The sequence below is a fragment of the Mustela erminea genome, chromosome 4 (assembly GCF_009829155.1).
Source record: "Mustela erminea isolate mMusErm1 chromosome 4, mMusErm1.Pri, whole genome shotgun sequence".
NCBI classification, from domain to species: domain Eukaryota; kingdom Metazoa; phylum Chordata; class Mammalia; order Carnivora; family Mustelidae; genus Mustela; species Mustela erminea.
The window spans coordinates 127,534,611-127,553,119 of NC_045617.1; the positions used below are offsets into that span (position 1 = coordinate 127,534,611).

The window sequence follows — 18,509 nt, forward strand, 5'->3', positions numbered from 1 at the left end:
TCCAGGTCATTAAGTTTTTGGGGAATCCCTAACCCCTGTGTTGTTCGAGGGCATTGTCTTCCGGCTGGACACATCCAGTCCATCTTTCAAACAATGTTACAGGCCGTCAACTTCATCCAACAGTTATTTTCTGTGTGCCAAGCTGTGTTCTGCCCACCAGAAGGACAGCAGTACGTGAATCAGCCGTAAATCCTCGCCCTCCTGGGACTAGCACTGCGCTTAGCTTTGCCAACTTTCTTCCTTATTTCCCTTCTTGTTCGTTAGTGTTTTTCATCCCATTTTGGTTCTTTTCCATGCCCTCTTCTTTGGTTTGCTAAGTAACGTGGGTGGTGAGAAGGAGTAATTAAAGGTTACGAAGGACATAGGTGACATTGTAATAACACCGTGTGTGGGACAACTGATTACACGGGTGCAGTTGGGATTATCCAATCTCCCTGCTGCTTTTGGTAAGGACAGGGTTCCAGCCTTTAATACAGCTTCCAGTCCTCCCCCACCCAGACTGCTCTGCTTCCTGACCCCCCTCTTTTCTCTGTCTGAATGACCTTAAATTACCTGATAGAGGAAAATGAAGTGAACTGATTCTGGGATTTCATTGAAAACAAACAAAGAAACAAAACTTCAGCCTAAAAAATGGTGTCTTTAGTTATTTATAGAATCATCACCACTATTTTTTTAAAAGATTTTATTTATTTATTTGACAGACCGAGATCACGAGTAGGCAGAGAGACAGGCAGAGAGAGAGGAGAGAGGAGGAAGCAGGCTCCCTGCTGAGCAGAGAGCCCGATGCGGGGCTCCATCCCAGGACCCTGGGATCATGACCTGAGCTGAAGGCAGAGACTTTAACCCACTGAGCCACCCAGATGCCCCAGAATCATCACCACTATTAAGGTGACCTCTAAATTTCTGAGAAAATTGTGTTGGAAAACCCAGGCTAAACAGCAACCCCCACCCCCACCCCAAAATATTACTCCTTTATCGACTAGCTGAAGCCAGGACAGAGTAAAGTTTCAATGGTAAATGAATTCTGCCTGCTGGGCTCTTGCTCAGGTCAGATCACATAGAAAGACAAACATGTATCTACTTTCCTAGACATACTTATTCATTGTCAGCTGAGCCCACAGAAGCTTTGGAAGGTAGGTCCTCTTATCTCGCAACTATTTTCATAATGACCAATTAACGTGGAACACAAGAGGCAGCTTAATCACCAGGAAGGAGAAATGCCCATTCAAATTTGCTTCCCCAGCCTTTCACCCACCAGCTGGGACTTTGAACAAGCCAGCCCACCTGTCTCCCCAGTGCACCTTTCATCTGTAGACGGGAATAATAAGAATAATAACGTGCTTCCTTGAGATGCGATAACATCACCATGGGCTTTGAACTCTTCTCGCCTTGGCACCCAGGGTTCCAGTTGTGTCATTACAATCACAGGGGTGACACGTCTCAGCCCATGGGGCCGCACACTGGAATTTAACTTTGTTGAGTCTCTCTTCTTTCATACCCGTGGCCTGCACAAAGGCAACAGAGATTGGATTGAAAATTGTTCATTTGGTCTCACTGAGCTTTGCTTTTTTTCCTCTTTGCCCCACGATCGTCAGCCTCTGGTTCCTGAGTGAGTGCGATATTGGAGAGAGGCTAGGTGCACGGTTTCGCCAAACTTGCAGTTTCATTGCACGCATGCGTGTGTGTTCACATGCGGACTGCACATGGTGAGCTTCCGTTCTGCTTGACCTTCAGGCCCGTCCTCTGTGGTGGAGATGCTTCCCTAATCTTATGTATATGAAATGTTTGCATTGTCTTTCCTTTTAATAAACTGTTGCCTGAAGCTGTATTGCCATAGGTAAATGTACAATTGAATACCATTGTCCTGGCCATGTCTCTACACATTACACATAATCCAACCCAAACCTTTGTTCATCAGTGACTTAATGTACTTTTTTCAGGTCTCTCCAACTACTACGCTTTATTTTTTTTTTCTACATTTAGTATGTACACTTTCCCCCTATAATTCCAGTATCCAGCACTGGTTTATGATACTTTCAGTCTCCTCTTCTGGTCAAACCCCAAGTCCTTCCTCCATCCATAAAGAGTGATTTCTTGCTCTAAGAGAAATGGATTGTTTGGGTGTGCAAGCTTGCCCTGAGTTTGACTCCAGGAGGAAATCAGGCCAGGCCATGCATGCTCCCTCCACATCATTTACTAAGCTCTCTGTCTCTCTCTGCATGGGACTCAGAAACAATTTAGAGTTTTCCATCCCTGGAGTGACACCGGTGGCAAGATCCCTGATGGGAGAGGTGTGCTATTCTCCTGTGAAGTCCCAGACCAACTGGGGAGTATGAAAGCCTGCTTGGAAAGGCTGAGGCTTCAGAATATAGAATGTTCACTGGCAGAACACTTCTAGAAAAGGCATGCATGGAAGGTTTAGATCTGTAAACAAACGCTTAGAGCTCTTTGTCACTCTGCATACCCAGAAAGTGTCCATGTTCCCACGTTCAAGGTGTGCATACAGTCTTTGCAAGCCCTCTTTGCTACATTCTAGCCACCCAGAGAGAGAGAAAGAGAGAGAGAAGTAAATCTCCCTAGGTCTCAAATGCAAATTCCTAAAAGGGATTTTATTGGCCCCAGTCTCCAGCCTGGAGGCTCAGAGCCTCCTGGGTGAACTCAGCGAGGAGCCCACTGAGATAACCATGAATTGCAGGGGAGGGGTGGGCTTTTCTGTAAAAGCATGCATTGGGGTGCCGTGGAATGGGTGATGGTGACCACACGGGGGTTTGTATTTGTAGCCGTGAGTAGACAGTACACCCTTACCATACAAGCCAGATTATGGGTCCCCTAGCTTATGCCTTTACCCATTACTAGAGTTTGAAGTCTAGCAAGACTTTCGGAAGGCCATACAATGAGCCCTGTGCTCTGCTCTGAGCTCTTAGTGATGAAATTTTGAAAGATACAAAAGGAGCCAGAGAAGAAGGTGTTTCCTCTGCTCGGGGGTTGTCTCCCACCTGCTGCAAGAATTTCCAGGGTGTGCATTGGGGCAGGATAGATCAGTGAGAGGGGAAGGTTCGGGCAGCTTGCCCAGGCTTCAGCCCGGATGGACTTTGACCCACAAGTGGCGTGGCATCCGTCCCGGAGGCTAAGGACCTCTTTCCACATGAGCTAGCCGGCAGGTGCATCTGGTGTGCGTGCTCTGCAGAGAAAATTCATTGCTGTTGACATTCTTGCTGGACGACTAGAAATTGGGCCCATTTGGAAGCCTGGAGGGAAGGGGCAGGCTGGGTGGGATACAGGAGAAGCCACAGGACCAAGGAGTCTATGACTATATTACATTCTCATTAACCTGGAGGGAAGCCTTACACCTACTTCCAAGGGGAGCTTGGATTGCACAAAGGGAGCAGAAGAGCAGAGAGGGAAAAGCACGGGTCTGGAATCAAACAGCGAAAAACATCTGGGCCACAGACCTGTGAAAGGCAACCTGCGTTTCAATGCTGTTGGAGGAAATATGGAACAAGGGTGTTGAGCAGCGTAAGTGGGAAAGGCTCAGACTGGTTTCTCCTCTCAGACCAGCGGCTGTGAGCCTGTGAACAAGTTACTTCCCGTTTGGCCCTTGGCCTCCTCAGCCTCCTGATGAGACAATAAGATCTCCTCGAGGCACTGCTTGGGGCCAGAGCTGGGCTGGGGCTGCCCTCCCCATGCCAGTCCTCACAAGCTCTTCCTACCATCCTGAGAAGCTGTTTTGGGGACGGGGGCTTGGGGCCATGGCTTCCAGAGTGCAGCGTTGAGAAAGTGGGCCCTTGACCCCATGGGGTTCTTGGACATAAAGTTGATTAGTTGACTCAGAAGCTAGGAGAACTGTAAAATAGGGTCATGTTAGAGTCAACAGTCATTTGTGACTTGTTCTGGGTTCTTGGAGGAGGACCCGTTATCCTTTGGGCAACAAAGTTCACAGAAGCCCCCCACGGTGGTGGGGCTTGGTTACATTCCTTCACAAAATGACTGTTTTTTCAAGCCAAAGTCATCTTTCTTTTCTCTTTTTAATTACAGTAAACACACATAATACACATTTACCATCTTAATCATTTTTAAGGGTATAGCTTAGTGGCATTAAGTACCTTCACTCAGTGCTGTGCAACCATCATCACCACCACCCATCTTTGGAGTCTTCTCAGGCTGCAAAATTAATCTCTGTCCCCACTAAACACTGCCTCCTCCTTCCCTGCCCCTTGCCCCTGGCAGCACCCCCAACGCAATCCACTTCCCGAATCCTTATACGTTGGAACCATCCAGAATTACTTTCATAACTGGCTTATTTCACTGAGCAGGACGCCTCAAGAATCTTCCATGTTGTAGCACATGTCCTAATTCCCTTCCTTTTTAAGATGCGGTCGCCTCTCTAAGTGGGTGCCCGGACATTCAGCTGAGAGTTCTCCATTGTATCGACTCGGGGCATCTTGCTAAATGTGGCTTTGTCCTTTTTTTCCATATTGTTGCCCTTTCTTGGCCAATCACCGCTCTCCCTCTTTGTGTAATAGCTTCCGGAGTGGCTCTGTCGGGCGGGGGGGTGCTCTTTGTTCTCATGCTGTCCCCACCTTCTGGTCACCTTGCCATTCCTCCATCTGGCTTCCTCCCCCCTCATGCCCGTGCCCTCCCTGCTCTGCTCTCCCTCCCTCCCTGCCGCGTCCCTCTGATCCTCCTCATCCTCCCCTCTTCCAGGAAGCTCTCCTATCGGCCCCACCTGCCCTTCCGGAGCCTCCATGAAGTCCCTCTGTTTATATTCAGCCCATGCTTGCGGCGCTGCTTTGGAGTGTCCGCTGGTCCTTTTCTTTCACTAAAAAGAACTTTGTCTTCACTTTTTGATCCTTGGTGCCTGCACCCAGTAGGAACTCAAACATGTTTGAAGGATGACCACAGGCACGAGTAGATGAAAAGCTGCTTGGGGACTCACCAGAAGAAGGCTGACCTTCTGTGCCAACCAGGGGCCACCGTTATGATCCGTGGGCTTGCTGGCTGCGTTTTATGGACTGAGACTGGCCATAAGGAAGACCCTTCAGGGGAGAAAGACTAAAGTTTGGGGTGAATACTGAAGGGGCCTGAATCCATTAGATATGGTCTTAGGCAAAGACAATTCATAGAACAGCTGCCTTCGAAGGCCTCCTGCTCTCTGATTCAGTATACAAATATAAGTAAAGAGGTGTGAATAGATTTTTCTTTTTTTTTTTTTTTTTAAGATTTTACCTATTTATTTGACAGAGAGAGATCACAAGTAGGCAGGCAGGCAGAGAAAGAGGAAGCGAAGCAGGCTCCCTGCTGAGCACAGAGCCCGATGCAGGGCTCCATCCCAGGACTTTGGGACCATGACCTGAGCCGAAGGCAGAGGCTTTAACCCACTGAGCCACCCAAGCACCCCAGGCGTGAATAGATTCTTAAGCTATTGAAGGCTGGATTCAAACAAACCTCCAGACCATAGGTGTTCTGCTTGATGCATGTCCTCACGGACACCACCAGCCTTCCAGAAGCCCCTCAAGGTTCTCCCTCCCACCCCTGCCCCCAGATGTAACTGCTGCCCTGACCTCCAGCACCCGGGCTTAGTTTCATCATGTTGGGCCTTTGGAGAAACAGACTCTGACCGTAAGTGCCCTTCTGTGCCTCGCTTCCTTCTGTGAGCTTCGTTCATTCCGTTGCACGTTCACACACACCTCCCACGCGTTCTCAGCTCCTCCCGGGGCCGCAACAGCTCCGTGGTGCCTGTGGAGGGTGAGCTGAGTCGCGTCTGTGTGAATGTGTCCCCCCTCCCCCCCACAACCCCGTGTGGTTGCCTGTGTGAAGCTGCGGGGTGTGGACAGCTCACAGGAGGTGTGGTCCCCGCGTTCAAGGCCATCTTTGTGTCTCTGCAGCCCTCAGCACAGGGCCCGGAGCACAGATGGCTTCAGTAAATGTTTGCTGAGTGCACCCGATGAATGGCCAGTTTGTCACTGGATCTTTTCATTTATCCCTTGGCTTAGTCCCTGACTCCCCTTGAAATACGGCTGCATTCGTGGACTGCATCTTTATTTATCAGGTCGTTGTGCTTGTTTTCTGACCAAGAAGAAGAAACAAGTGCAGAAATGGGCCCTTCAGGGCAGCCATATTCTCTGCAAAGGAGATCTCCTTTGTGCCAAGAATAGAACCATCTATGGACTGGGGGGGACGTTTCGAGTCCATCAGGACTCAAAGGGCCGTGTGTGGGGGAATCAGAAGGGCCGGGTGACCGGGCAGGCAGACAGGCCGTGACTCACACAATGTCCCGGCACCAATGCAGGGGAAGGCTTTCCACGTTCTCGGAAAAAAAACCCACAGTGAGCTGAACAGCCAGCCCACCTGCCCCTCCCATCCGCAGTGCCTCCCTAGAAAGATCTCTGCTTCAGCATCACATGATCTGCTTCTGCAGGAGGGAGGGGGAACCAGGGTGCAGGAGGGGAGAGGGAGAGGGAGAGAGATGGAGAGAAACGGTCTTTTGTTCTGCCATCCTCCATGATTGCTTATCTCTGGCAACAGGCTCTGAAGTCAGGCCAAGGATTTTAATAAAGCATCCGAAGAGTCACCCAGCAGACAGCAGGGCCTTTCACTCCGCACTGATTTGGACAAGGGATATAAATTCTGTGTTCCCTGTGATAGCGGAGCTGTCTCTGTTTGCTGGTTTCCTGGTGAGTCTTATTGTGTCTTATTAACCCTACATGTGTCCCAGAGCCTGAAGTAACCTCCCCACACAGTCACACATATGGACGAGCACATATTTCCCCGCTCCCATAAGGGTACACGCTGTCCCTGAAAAGAACCCCTCCCTGTGCGTGAGCTTCCTCATCTAAAAAGCATCGAGTCACAAGATAATATCATCTGGAAGCCTACACTTAATTGAAATATTAAAAGGCTGGGTTGTTTGGGGGGAATTCCGGGATATTGGATAAGACAGCTAGAGCAAAAGGACAGAATACAAGTACCACTGGGGTCATGACGTGGCCCAAGGGTCACTGCATCTTCAGGGCTTGTCATGGATGAACAGCCCTTGGAGGCTGACCTGGGGAGGCGCCTTGTCTGGAAACCTATGCATTCCCTTCAGTCCGGGCTTCCCGGCCTGGCACTCCATACCGCACAGCCCCAACTTTCTTCCTCAGCTTCCTCAGATCCGGCTGGGAAGGGAGGATCTCCAGGTGGGTTCAGGATCCAAGACCCCACTCCACCCCAGGCCCCGTGTACCTCTGAGGATTTCCTCTATTCCTCAAGCGTTCATTTCCTTGGGAATTATGATACCCACTTCCTTGGACTTTTGTGAGGGTCCTCTGAGACAGGAGAAGTCTTCAAATGTGTGCCATCATTTTTAACCCTTTGAGCTACTCCATTTCCCAGGACACGTGCTGCCCATGGCTCTGCCCAAAACTCTCTCCTCCTGAGCCCCAGCGCACCCTCTTTCTCTTCTCTCATCCTGGCTGGTATCCCCCATCCCCTCGTTCAGGTTCTGACGATCTGCCCAGCCTGACCCAGCCTTCCTGAAGCTCCTGACCCGTGAGTACTTGGTGCCTCCCTGGCTGGTCTGTGTCCAACCCACCACTGTTAATTACCGCCTCCTCTCTGCAACAATCTGTCTGTGCCCAGAGATCAAGGTGAAATACATACTCATTGCTCAGAGCTCGGTGTACCGTCAAGACTGTGGAAAGAAGCAGAGGTCAGTGAGGTGAAGGTGAACTGCCACACCGCGGACCGCCCAGCTACTTCTTGTTGGAAGGGCCTTTCCTGCCTTGCTCTTCTAAAGCCTGTGTGTTTCCTTCCCCAAAACAAGCGAGTATGCACGTAGGCTGCTCCCTTGGCCTTGCCTGATAAGGGAGGAACATTTTTATTCACCACTCATGGTTGATCTGGAGCCAGATCTGCACTTGCGCTGTGGGAGAGGAGGATTGGGGCTTCTGTGGAGTCTGGTGGAGTGAAGAAAGGGGCGGCACCCTCTGGGGCCTTCGATGGGGCTGCCCAGTCTAATGGCAGAGGCCGAGTTGACTTACCAGCTGTCCGCTGGGTAAGACAGAGCCATATGGAGGCTTAGTTGGTTATGGAAACTATACTGACATTTTTCAAAGAATTATAAAAATCTCTTCATGGTTGATTCTGCCTGTGACTTAACTGTGACACCATTCTACTTGTTTCTAATCCCCTTGGAGCTTTTTCCCCCCTCTGAAGCAAAGTGATAGGATTTATCTTATTTTCCTTTTGTGCCAGAGTCTGATGACATTAGAACTCGAGCAGGGGTTTTTCTTCTCTGTGCTAAGAAATGGCATGGGACAGCTGCTGCCAGCAAAAATATTTTGTCTGCCCTTGTGAGGAGTGTGTAGGGGGGAAGCAGGGGTGGAGGAAGCAGGGGTGGGGCTGGGGGGGGAAGGGAAGAGGTGGATGTGCCTGAGAATACTGGTCTTTGGGGGAGATTCAAGAATGAATAGGGGAAATTTTTTAAAATATGCATCAAGAAAGTCTTAACATCCTTGAACTCTTCACCGGAAACAGACTGCTCCTGTTAGATAATTTTGGTATGAGAACCTAATCCTATTTTGAAAATGAGGTAAGAGGAAAAGTGCTTTGGAAGAATCATTCTGACTGTTATGTGGAGAATTGATGGCAAGGGGATGAGGTCAGGGTCAGGGAGACCATTTAGGTTAGCACAGGAGTCCAGAGGAGAGCCGAGGTGGAGTGGCCGGCTGCAGTTAGAGTCTGGACAGAGCCAGCAGGATTTGCTGATGAATGGGACATGAGCTGGGAGAGGATGACGGGGTCAGGGAGGATGCCAAGGTTTGGGGCCTGGCTACCTGGAAGAACTCAGGTACCACTTTCCAAGATGATGAGGAATGTGGGAAAGGCAGGCTTTGTGGGGGACCCTTGTTAAGCTTCCAACTCACGTTCAAACTGGGATGCTGGGTTGACAGCTGACTCTAGTACAGGTTTGGAGCTCAGGAAAGCTCAGAGACACAAATGTGGGCGGCAGCAGTGTGTCGAAGGTACGGAAGCCATGGGCTGGAGGAGGGCACCTCACAGGGAGAGCAGCTGGAAGGGAGAAGTGTCTCTGGGGCACTTCCATGGGGAGGTTGGGACTATGAGTGAGATCCAGCAGAGGCACTGGAGGAGGGGCCTGGAGGAAGGAGAGAGAGCACTGTCCTGGGAGTCAGCGCCATCCAGCACAAGGAAGAGACAGGCTGAGGCTCCAGGACTTGACAGCTAGAGAGTTTCAGTGGCCTCGGCAAGAGCAGTGTCATGAAGGGAAGGCAGACTGGCGGGAGTGAGGCCAGGAGAGAAAGGGAGAAGAGCATCTGGAGATAACTGTGGAAGCCTTTCCCTGGGGTTTTACTATAAAGGGGCCGAGACACGGGGAGGGAATCAGAGTGATGTGAGACTGAGAAAGGTATTTTGTAAAGATCATGTCTGTATGTTGATGAAAATAGTCTAGTGCTGAGGAGAAAATCCATGATGCAGGAGAGAGAGGTACAAATTGCTAGTGTGCTGTCCTTGAGAAGGTGAGAAGGAAGGGGGACAGGGCGCTGGTGGACATCAGACAGGTGCTTCAGGTGGCATCAGAAAGTTCATCAGTAGTAACTAGAACAGAGGTGGACTTCATGGGTTCAGTTAGAGAGAGTTTGTTGGGTTTGGTGGGAGGAACACTTTTGGAGCAGAATGTGAATCACTCTTTGCTCTTAGATTAGAGAAGGGCCACTTGGGGTGGTGAACCGAGCTTTGGGCTTCATCTCTTGACCCCAAGCCACTAGGGCTCCCCAGTGGAGAAGCTGGAGAATATATATATATATATATATATATATATATATATATATATACATATAATCATATATATATGACAGATGTGAGACTTTCTGATTAGCACAGGCAATGAAAGAATTCACCCAAGGCAGATCAAAGGAGATAGAAATTTTTTGAATATACTGCAAGGGAGCAGCAGGCAGGATGGCAAAGGAGAGACCGTCCGCTAGGAGGTGGTTGTGGGGGGGTGGGGGTTGCTATAGTTATGGGGTGGAACTGTGCCTGGTCCTATTCAGCCCATTGGTCAGTTAGGGACTCTGGCCATTTCAAGGTGGGTCACTCAATGAGCCCATTTGTGTCATCTCGGTAGCCACTGTGGGTCCTTTTGCCTTGCTCAAGTTTTCATTGCTTGAGCCTGTTGCCTAAAAGTGGCCTCTACAGCAGGGACATTTGGTGCTTGTCAAATGTTCCGTCTGCTTCCCACATTTTGCACACAACCCCTCCCTCCTGCCGCAGGGAGGCAGCAACAGGTGGCAGTTGCTGGCTATTGGCCACAAGAAGATTTGTGGTGTCACTTCTAAGTCAGAGCATCAAGAAGCCTGACCAAAGAGTGCAGATCCCTCTTCTGCTGTTGTGACCCAAGGTACCGTCTAGGTCCCCGAAGCACTATACGGAGCAGAGTCCTCCCACCTTACCTCTTACCCCACAGTGCCAATGCCCTTGCAGGATTAAAATGTCACTATAGCATAACCTAGCCTTATTATGAAACCAAGCACCATATCACCAGTCACGGCATGTGAGAGAGTTTAGGTTTGGTTTTGGATTAAATGCCCAAGGATCTCGGGAGAGAGTCCTGTGAGGCTGAGAACATCCTGGATGTTCTTATGACTCATTGATTGCCCTGCTAGCCGGCCCAGGGCTGCTCTAGCTTCAGATGGCATGCATTGTCTTCCAAGCCTCACCTTTCTTCACCTGGAAGGGAGGTAGCCAGTATCCTCCCCACAGAGCAGTTTTCTTATCTATCATCTAAATAATCCTGTAATTCTTGGTTCCTACCGAAATTCATGCCAGACGAAGTCCCACAACCCAGACTGGTGGCAGAAAGAGGAGAAGGATGAATCAAAGTACCAATGCACCTCTTGGCCTCTTTTGAAGCAGTTAACCCGGGGGGAGCCTGGCCCCTTTTGCAGTGTGCTGCTGAGTCCTTTTGCATGTGTGGGCTGCGGCCTCGCTGAGAAACAGGACCCGCTGTTTCATCTGAGCATTCTAAGATTGCAGAGCCCAGAGAGAAGACTGCCCCCGACAGGGTTCCTGAGTTACAGAGTAGGACCTTGCTTTCCGAAAGCTATACCGCAGCCAGCCCGCTTCCTTCCCACCTGCCACCTAGTGGTTCTCCGGAGAATTGCACCCTCCTGCTCAGGGCCGGCCTCACGCGGGGATCTGGTTACCATTGTGCGTTCTTATCTGATCTTCTTCAGAGGGCATTAGCTCTGCAAGGCGCCTCAGAGAGCCTCTAAGCCAATCGTCTCAGTTTACAGCTAAGGTAACAGAGACTTAGAAGAGAGGCATCGAGCTAATTAGTGGTGGAGGCAGGCGTACAGCCCAAGCCCCCCCATCTCCACCCCCCCCCCCCCAGGAGGCCCTTATTTATCCTTCTCGCAAGTATCCATTCACTCCCTCAACTACCTAGTCAATATTTGTTCGGTGCCTACTGGGTGCAGGGCCCGTGCTGCTCAGGGCACTGAAGCTGGGAGACCCCGTCGCCGCCCTCAAGGAGCTTCCTGAGAAGGCCGAGGAGCAGGCAAACAGGCCAACACAGAAAATGAGTGCTCTGTGAGGGGTAAAGATGAAGGGCTGGGAAAAGCCAGGAAGCCCCCCCCCACCCCGCCCCTGCAAGGATGCTCCTGGGGCTAACTCTGGGATGAGGGGTTTCTCCAGCAGGTGCAACGGTGGTGCAGTGACCACGTCGGTGCACAGCGCAAGCAGAGGTGGTGGGTTCTGGACGCCTTGTGGAGTTCCGTATCTACCGCCAGAGCAGAAAGCAGCACGTGAGGGAAGGGACAGATTTGAAGCAGCCTGGCGGCTAGGCCAGGGACCTCGAATGAATGAGGCTAAATGTCCCTGCAGAAAGTTTTCGTTAGAGGAAATATCACCAGCCGGTTTAGTCCTTCGCTAGATCTCCCGGCCACAGTGAGAAGGGCCCCCTGGTGGAAGCAAGAGAGCACGCCAGAATGCCAGGACAGGGGTTCAGCGGAGAGGAGGAAGGACAAGGCGTGCCCCAGGCCCGAAGTGCCCGAAGCAGGCGGGAGACTGTGTCGCGGCCTGTGGGCGATAGCCGGGGACTCTTCAGTTGCAGATTGGGAACCCAAGGGAGTGGTGGAACATTCACCAACGGAGGGAGTACAGGAAGGAAAGGGCTGGGGTGGGGGCAGGAGGGAGGGGGTGGAAGAGATGGTGAAATTAGGTGTGGACGTGGGGAGGGGCCAGGTGCTGTGGGGGACAGTTAAGAAATGACGGCCCCAGACCGCTGGGTCTGTGTGCGCCTCTGGGAAAATCAACGATGGCCCTACATGTGTACTTGTGAGATTAGGTGACAAGAAAATTCATGGCTGCGGATGCACTTGCCCAGGGAATGCATGAGGGGAGAGGAGAACCGGCTCACGGGGAGCCTGCTCCAGGCTGGCTTCGCCAGAAAGCAATTTCAGAGAGTTCAGTCTGCGTATTTTATTAGAGAATACCCTTGGAATCGACACCCATGCGGGGAGTGAGAGGAAGTAGGAGTCGGCAGAGGGAGAAGGAGAAGCCTCCGGTGACCCCACGGGGAGCTCTGGGGCTCACATGGCTGTCAGCCTTGACTGCATTGGGCCAAAGTGGCTGCATCTTTATTCCCTTGCCTCCACCAGACGGCCCTCCTGCCCCCAACTCCCAGCCCAGGAAAGACCCTGGGGACAAGGCAACTCTGAGCAGCAGGGGTTATCCCCAAAGGGGTTGACTCTTGAAGGCCCTGTGGTCCCAGCAACCGGGCAACCATTCTTCCTTGGAAGGAGGACCTTCCCTTAGGCCAGCGTTACAGGTGGGGCCATTCGTGTCACAATCAAGCAAGGGCGTACCATGTGGCACCCAAGTAGATCACCTGAGCGTCAACCATTTTCCTCCCTGCCCTCACCTGATGACAACAGCCCTATCTCTCCCTTATGATGAGGGTGGCGTTCCCCTGCCAGGATGGTGACTCTTTGTGAGTTGCTGGGGTCTGGAAACAAGGAGCACAAAGTGCCTTGTGGCCGCCATAGCTCATTACGGAGCAGAACCCTTGCTGTGTCCCCTGGAGGAAGCGTTCTCCCTTTGTGAAGCAGGACCACTACTGCTACATTCCGTAAGTGCAGCATTGGGAAGCACAGTCACCTGTCCCTGTTGGGGGAGTGATGATAAGAGGGGCTGCTCCTGCTTCCACTCATGGATCCCTGACTTACGAGGTCTTCCTGCTGGGAACACAGTACCATATATAGCCCTTGGCTTCTAACTCCATTAAGGGTCTTGGGGGATGGTTCTCCAACCTCCAAAATTATCATCTCTGAGCATTTTGGTCTTCGGTGGACAGCTTGTGGGTGACACAGATGGTGTGATGTGGCCAGTGGCTCCCACAGCTCTGGGCCCGCTCTCCCACCTTTTTGGCTGTCTCACGTGACATTCTGTGCGAGGCCATGCTGGCAGATTGCACACTCTGTGAGAGCTCAGGTAATGGCACCACGGCTCTGCAGACAGGGAGGGCAAGCCGACACCTGGAATGGGTTCTATTCCATCAGAACCAAATGCTGTCCCTTCTGGGTGGAAAGAGTCCCCCATCACCAGACTGCAGGCTAGCGGCAAGTCCTCCTTGGCGCCTGGTGCCATGACAGCCTCAGCCTGGGCCTCTGTTGGTAGGTAGGACGTTTGGTGACAGCAGCAGCAAGAACATCTTTGGTGAGTGGAATTCTATGCTGTCGGCTCCACTTCTGCTACCACGGCTCTTTTGTTCGTGACCCACTGATTGTACCAGCCCTGCGGTGGTAGAAGGCAGGGGCTAGCTAACATCCACTGGTTGAGTCATTTTGTCTGCTCATGTTCTCTGTGATGACAGAGATCATGATCTTCATACTTCATGGACACTCTATCCACATGCCTCTTCCCCAGACCTCCCTGTCCTATCCTCTGTCAAAATCTTTCTCCCCAGAGTTTCCTGATCAGCTCACCAATGCCTGGCCCTCTGCCCACAAGTCTACGTGAGCCCTAACCTTGGGCTCCTGCTCTGCCCACACAATGTGGCTGACCAGTTGGCTTGCCAGAATAAGACTATATATAGCACAACTCTACCTGGTATAACTTGCACCCATACATGGACCCATCTGGAAACCCAGCTCGGGCTCCTACCTCACTCGTCGCCATTTCTGTATGGGCTCCCCATATAGCCGGAGGTGTGAACTAAAGACAGGGCATTGGTAAAACAGAGGTGACGAGAGCTGTAGCGCATCAGGGTGATATTCTGTGGGATGTCTGGACAGTCTAGAATTCTTCATGATGTTCTGACCGAGGGTGGAGAGCAAACATGGTCCTAGGCAAAACTGTGTGAATGTTGTTGTCCAACCCCTGGAAATGCAGTCTGTTTCTGCTCCTCTTTTCTGATTGGAATAGAAAAGAATGCATATCCCAAATTGTTGGCCAAAGATATGTCCCTGTGGCCTTATTATATGCTCTATCAAATATATCACATCAGCCGCAATTGGGACTCCTTCTTGGTTGAGTTCATTGTAGTCTATTATCATCTTCCAGGATCCAGTGGGAAAGTAGAGATACGATGAAGACCACTAGCACTGCTTCCTTTGGATTCTTAAGGGTGGCACTAATTTCCAACATCCTTCCCTCAATACAGTGTTGCTTGGCTGGGGAAGGGGCAGTTTCCTAGACTTCCACAGAGCTTTCTCCACTATGAGCACTCTTACCCCATGGGCCAAGGACCCACTGTGGGGATTGTGCCAACTTCCAAGTATGCCTATCCTAGTTCTATATTCAGAGACTGGGCAAATGATCCTAGATGGGTCTGAAGACCAAATGGACCCTTAGCCAGGACTCTGTGTATTGTCTGGTTCCAGTATGCCCCCATTTTAGCAGAAGGGCCATGATGAAACTTCAGATCTCCATATCTCAAGTCCTACTCTGACTCTTGAGATGTTCGGGTCTTCCATTTCCCTAGGATAGTGTTACCTGCGTAAATGACTCAGGTAACTTGATCTCAAGTTACTTGGGTAACTTGGTCTCTTTGAGGAGGGTCTGGATGGTCATACTGTGTATACTTAATATGGTTTTGCAGGGAACATGGCCATATCTTTAGTTATTGGGTTTTGGGCCCAGAAATTGAGCAAGGGGCCATAAGATATATTTTTTTTTCATAAGATTTTTTTTTAAAGATTTTATTTATTCATTTGACAGAGATCACGAGTAGACAGAGAAGCAGGCAGAGAGAGCGGGGGAAGCAGGCTTCCCATTGAGCAGAGAGCCTGTGGCTGGGCTCGATCCCAGGACCCTGGGATCATGACCTGAGCTGAAGGCAGAGTCTTTAACCCACTGAGCCACCCAGGCACCCTGGGACCATAAGATTTTAGTGGGGTGACTGCACTCAGCGTCCTGATCGTCCATCCACAGTTTCTTCTGACGGTGTAGGGTGAATCAACTCTTGCCTTCAGCCTTAGTTGAATCCATGGAACTCTGGAGCAAAAACGGCCCGTCACAGTTGTGCTGCATTGGGCTGAAATGACCTGGCCTCTGTGCGGCTGCCTCCATCAGTCACTGGATGTGAGCTGTCCGGGGAAGGGTGCGTAAACACCAAAGGAGGTAATAGTGGACGCCTGTCTGCTAACAGTAATTCCAGCAGTGGGGACAAAGTCCCTTCTTGAAGGGGTAATCTAGGTAGCACATCTCAGAGCCCACCCCAGAGTCTTTGGAGAAGCCACCAAAGTTAACAGAGTGGAGATCTTGAGAATGTCTAGAAGGATAGGGTCAGAGCACAGGTGGATAGATTAACCTTCGACAAGAGGAGGGGAAACTCATGGTAATGGGGGGAGGAGAAGTTGGTAAGAATGGGGTCAGATGAAGATAAGGGTTTGAGTAGAGAGATAATGTGTTGGGGAAATCAAGCCAGTTAATCTCTATTTTCTTTGTACAATTAGAAGCACCTCATCTGGTGAACTTGAGCTTGGATAGGGTTAGGGCTTGAGGAGAATAGTCCTGAGAGTAAATGAGAGAGGACGTTGTCTAAGGGAGTGCAAGGTAGTGTTGGGGGGTGGGCAGCTGATGTTGGGGCCATGCCTGATCGTGACCCTTGCCTGCAGGTCAGGTGGTTTTCCCAGCAGTGCTCAGTGCCCAGCTAGGAGCAGAGAGGAGTTTGCTTCAACCTGTGCTGGGTGGATGTGGAAGAGGACAGTGAGGCAATATGCTCTTAACTAGTTGCCTCAGTTTCCCTGGACAGTTCTTCTGGATTTTTTAGATATATAGTCTCACTTTAAAATTCATTTGTTTGCTAAGGGATAAAGCATGCCGAGGGTGTTAGAGTTGAGATGTGGAGAGATCATCTGCTCCATTGGTCCCATTTATCAATTTGTTCTTTTACGGATCTTGCTGTTTTATCAAATCTTTGTCTAATTAAAGATCACAAAGGTTTTCTCTTATGTTTTCTTCTAGAACTTTTATAGTTTTAGGTTTTATGTTTAGGTCTATAAACCATTTTGAGTTTGTTTTTGTGTATGACGTGAAGTATGAACTGAGATTCCCTGGTAAATAAGGAAATGCAGATTAAAACCACAATAAGATACCACTACACACCACTTAGAATGGCTGAAATGAACAAGCTTGACCAAATCAAGTAGTTGACATGGTCCTTGCTGTTTGATGGGCATGGGGAGGACCCAGAACTCCATACACTGGTAGGAATGCACAATGGTATAATTATTATGGAAAACAGTTCATCAGGTTCTTTAAAAGTTATAGGGGTGTCTGGGTAGCTCAGTTGGTTAAGCACCTGACTCTTAATTTTGGCTCAGGTCATGATCTCAGGGTCCTGGGATCGAGCCCCATGTTGGGCTCCTCACTCACTGCAGAGTCTGCCTGTCCTTCTCCCTCTGGATCTCTCTCTCTCTCTCTCAAATACATACAAACATACATAATATCTTTAAAAAAAAAAGAAATTACACATACAATGGTCATATAATATGGCGATTCTACTCTTAGGTGTTTATCTACTAGAGATGAAAGCATATGGGTAGCAGCTGTAGTGTAATCACCCCAAACTGGAAGCAGCCCAAATGAACATCAAGATGTGAAGGAATAAATAATAATGGTGTGGCCATATGATGGAATACTGCTCCTCAATAAAAAGGAGTGAATTATTTTGCTTGATCTTATTTTATTTTATTTTACTTACTTATTTTACTTATTTTTTATTATGTTAGTCACCATAGAGGACTTCATTAGTTTTTTATGTAGTGTTCCACGAGTCATTATTTTCATATAACACCCAGTGCTCATTGCAAAGGAGTGAACTATTGATATACATAACAATGACGGATCTCAAAGTAATTGCGATGAGTGAAAGGCAGACAAAAAAATTGTACATACTCTATGATCCAATTAATCTAAAACTCTAGAAAATCTAAACGAATATGAAGTGACAAAAATGCATATTGGTGGTTGTGGTGGGGGGTGAGTAGTAAGAGTTATAAAGGGGATTGAGGACACCTCTGGGGTGATGGACACGTTCACTATCTAGATTGTAGTCATGGTTTCATGGGTTATACATGTGTCAAAACTTCAATTTATACACTTTTAGTGTGTAGTTATTGTATGTCAATTATACGTGAATAAAGCTGTTAAAAATATTGACTTGAAAGTTAATTATTGTATTGAATCATTGATAATTAGCAAATAGAACAAACCTGTAAAAATACTTAAACTTTCACATATAAATTTTGTCTACTGAGACCTATTAGAGATTTAAAAAGGACTGTGATAGTTCCGACGTAAAACCCAAAGGTCTGTTGTAACAGAACCTGACAAAATGGATCCTGCTTGCTTTTACCTCATTCTCTCTTATATCGAAGGCTTCTTTATTTCAACTCTGTAGTGTCCCAAAGTGACTCAAATGAGAGACTCTTGGCAGGGCTTATAATGGCTACTATTAACCGTGCTTCCCACATACTGGCGCCTACTCCTTTCTCCTTTTCCTACTCCTTTCCTACTATTCTTATTTCCGTTTTGTCCACTAGGAAACAGCGTCTCAGAAAGGCTAAAAGTCAGCTCGAGGCCCAGGCTTGTATGAGACAGCAAACCTCAGGGGGTCTGTGTCCAAGAGTTCCTCCTGCCACAATTTTTGTAGTCACAATTTTTGGAGGCTTTCTTCCAATATCGCCGCCTTTCTCAAAGGCTAGCTGCGTTCAATCCTTCCTAAGGAAGGAGGATTTTGGTAAACCAAACCAAAGACGATGTGATGGGAGGCAGCTGCCCTAAGAGCCCTTAAGGAACTGATTAAAAAGTGATTGTCTCCAAAGGGCTCTGAGTCACCACCTGGGAAGACGTTGCAGCTAGCTCCAAAACAAGAATGCTACTTATCAAGTACTAAGGAGGGAGGGAACAAGCGAGGGCGAGCTTTGCCCGGTGCCCTGGACACCCTCGGGTCACCTCCGTCCTTCCCCCTTCCCGACGCCGGCCCTGCCCTTTGCCGCTGGTGA

At 49.5% G+C, this 18,509-nt stretch overlaps 1 long non-coding RNA gene across 1 annotated transcript; it reads right to left on the minus strand.

The window, feature by feature from the left end:
- Nucleotides 1–797: 797 nt before the first annotated feature.
- LOC116589078 lies at nucleotides 798–7,813 on the minus strand. The gene is made up of 4 exons (XR_004285173.1): nucleotides 7,642–7,813; nucleotides 5,619–5,736; nucleotides 2,997–3,181; nucleotides 798–1,505 (listed from the first exon to the last, which is right to left on the minus strand). It is a non-coding gene; the product is annotated as an uncharacterized LOC116589078 (long non-coding RNA).
- Between the last annotated feature and the right edge of the window lie 10,696 nt (nucleotides 7,814–18,509).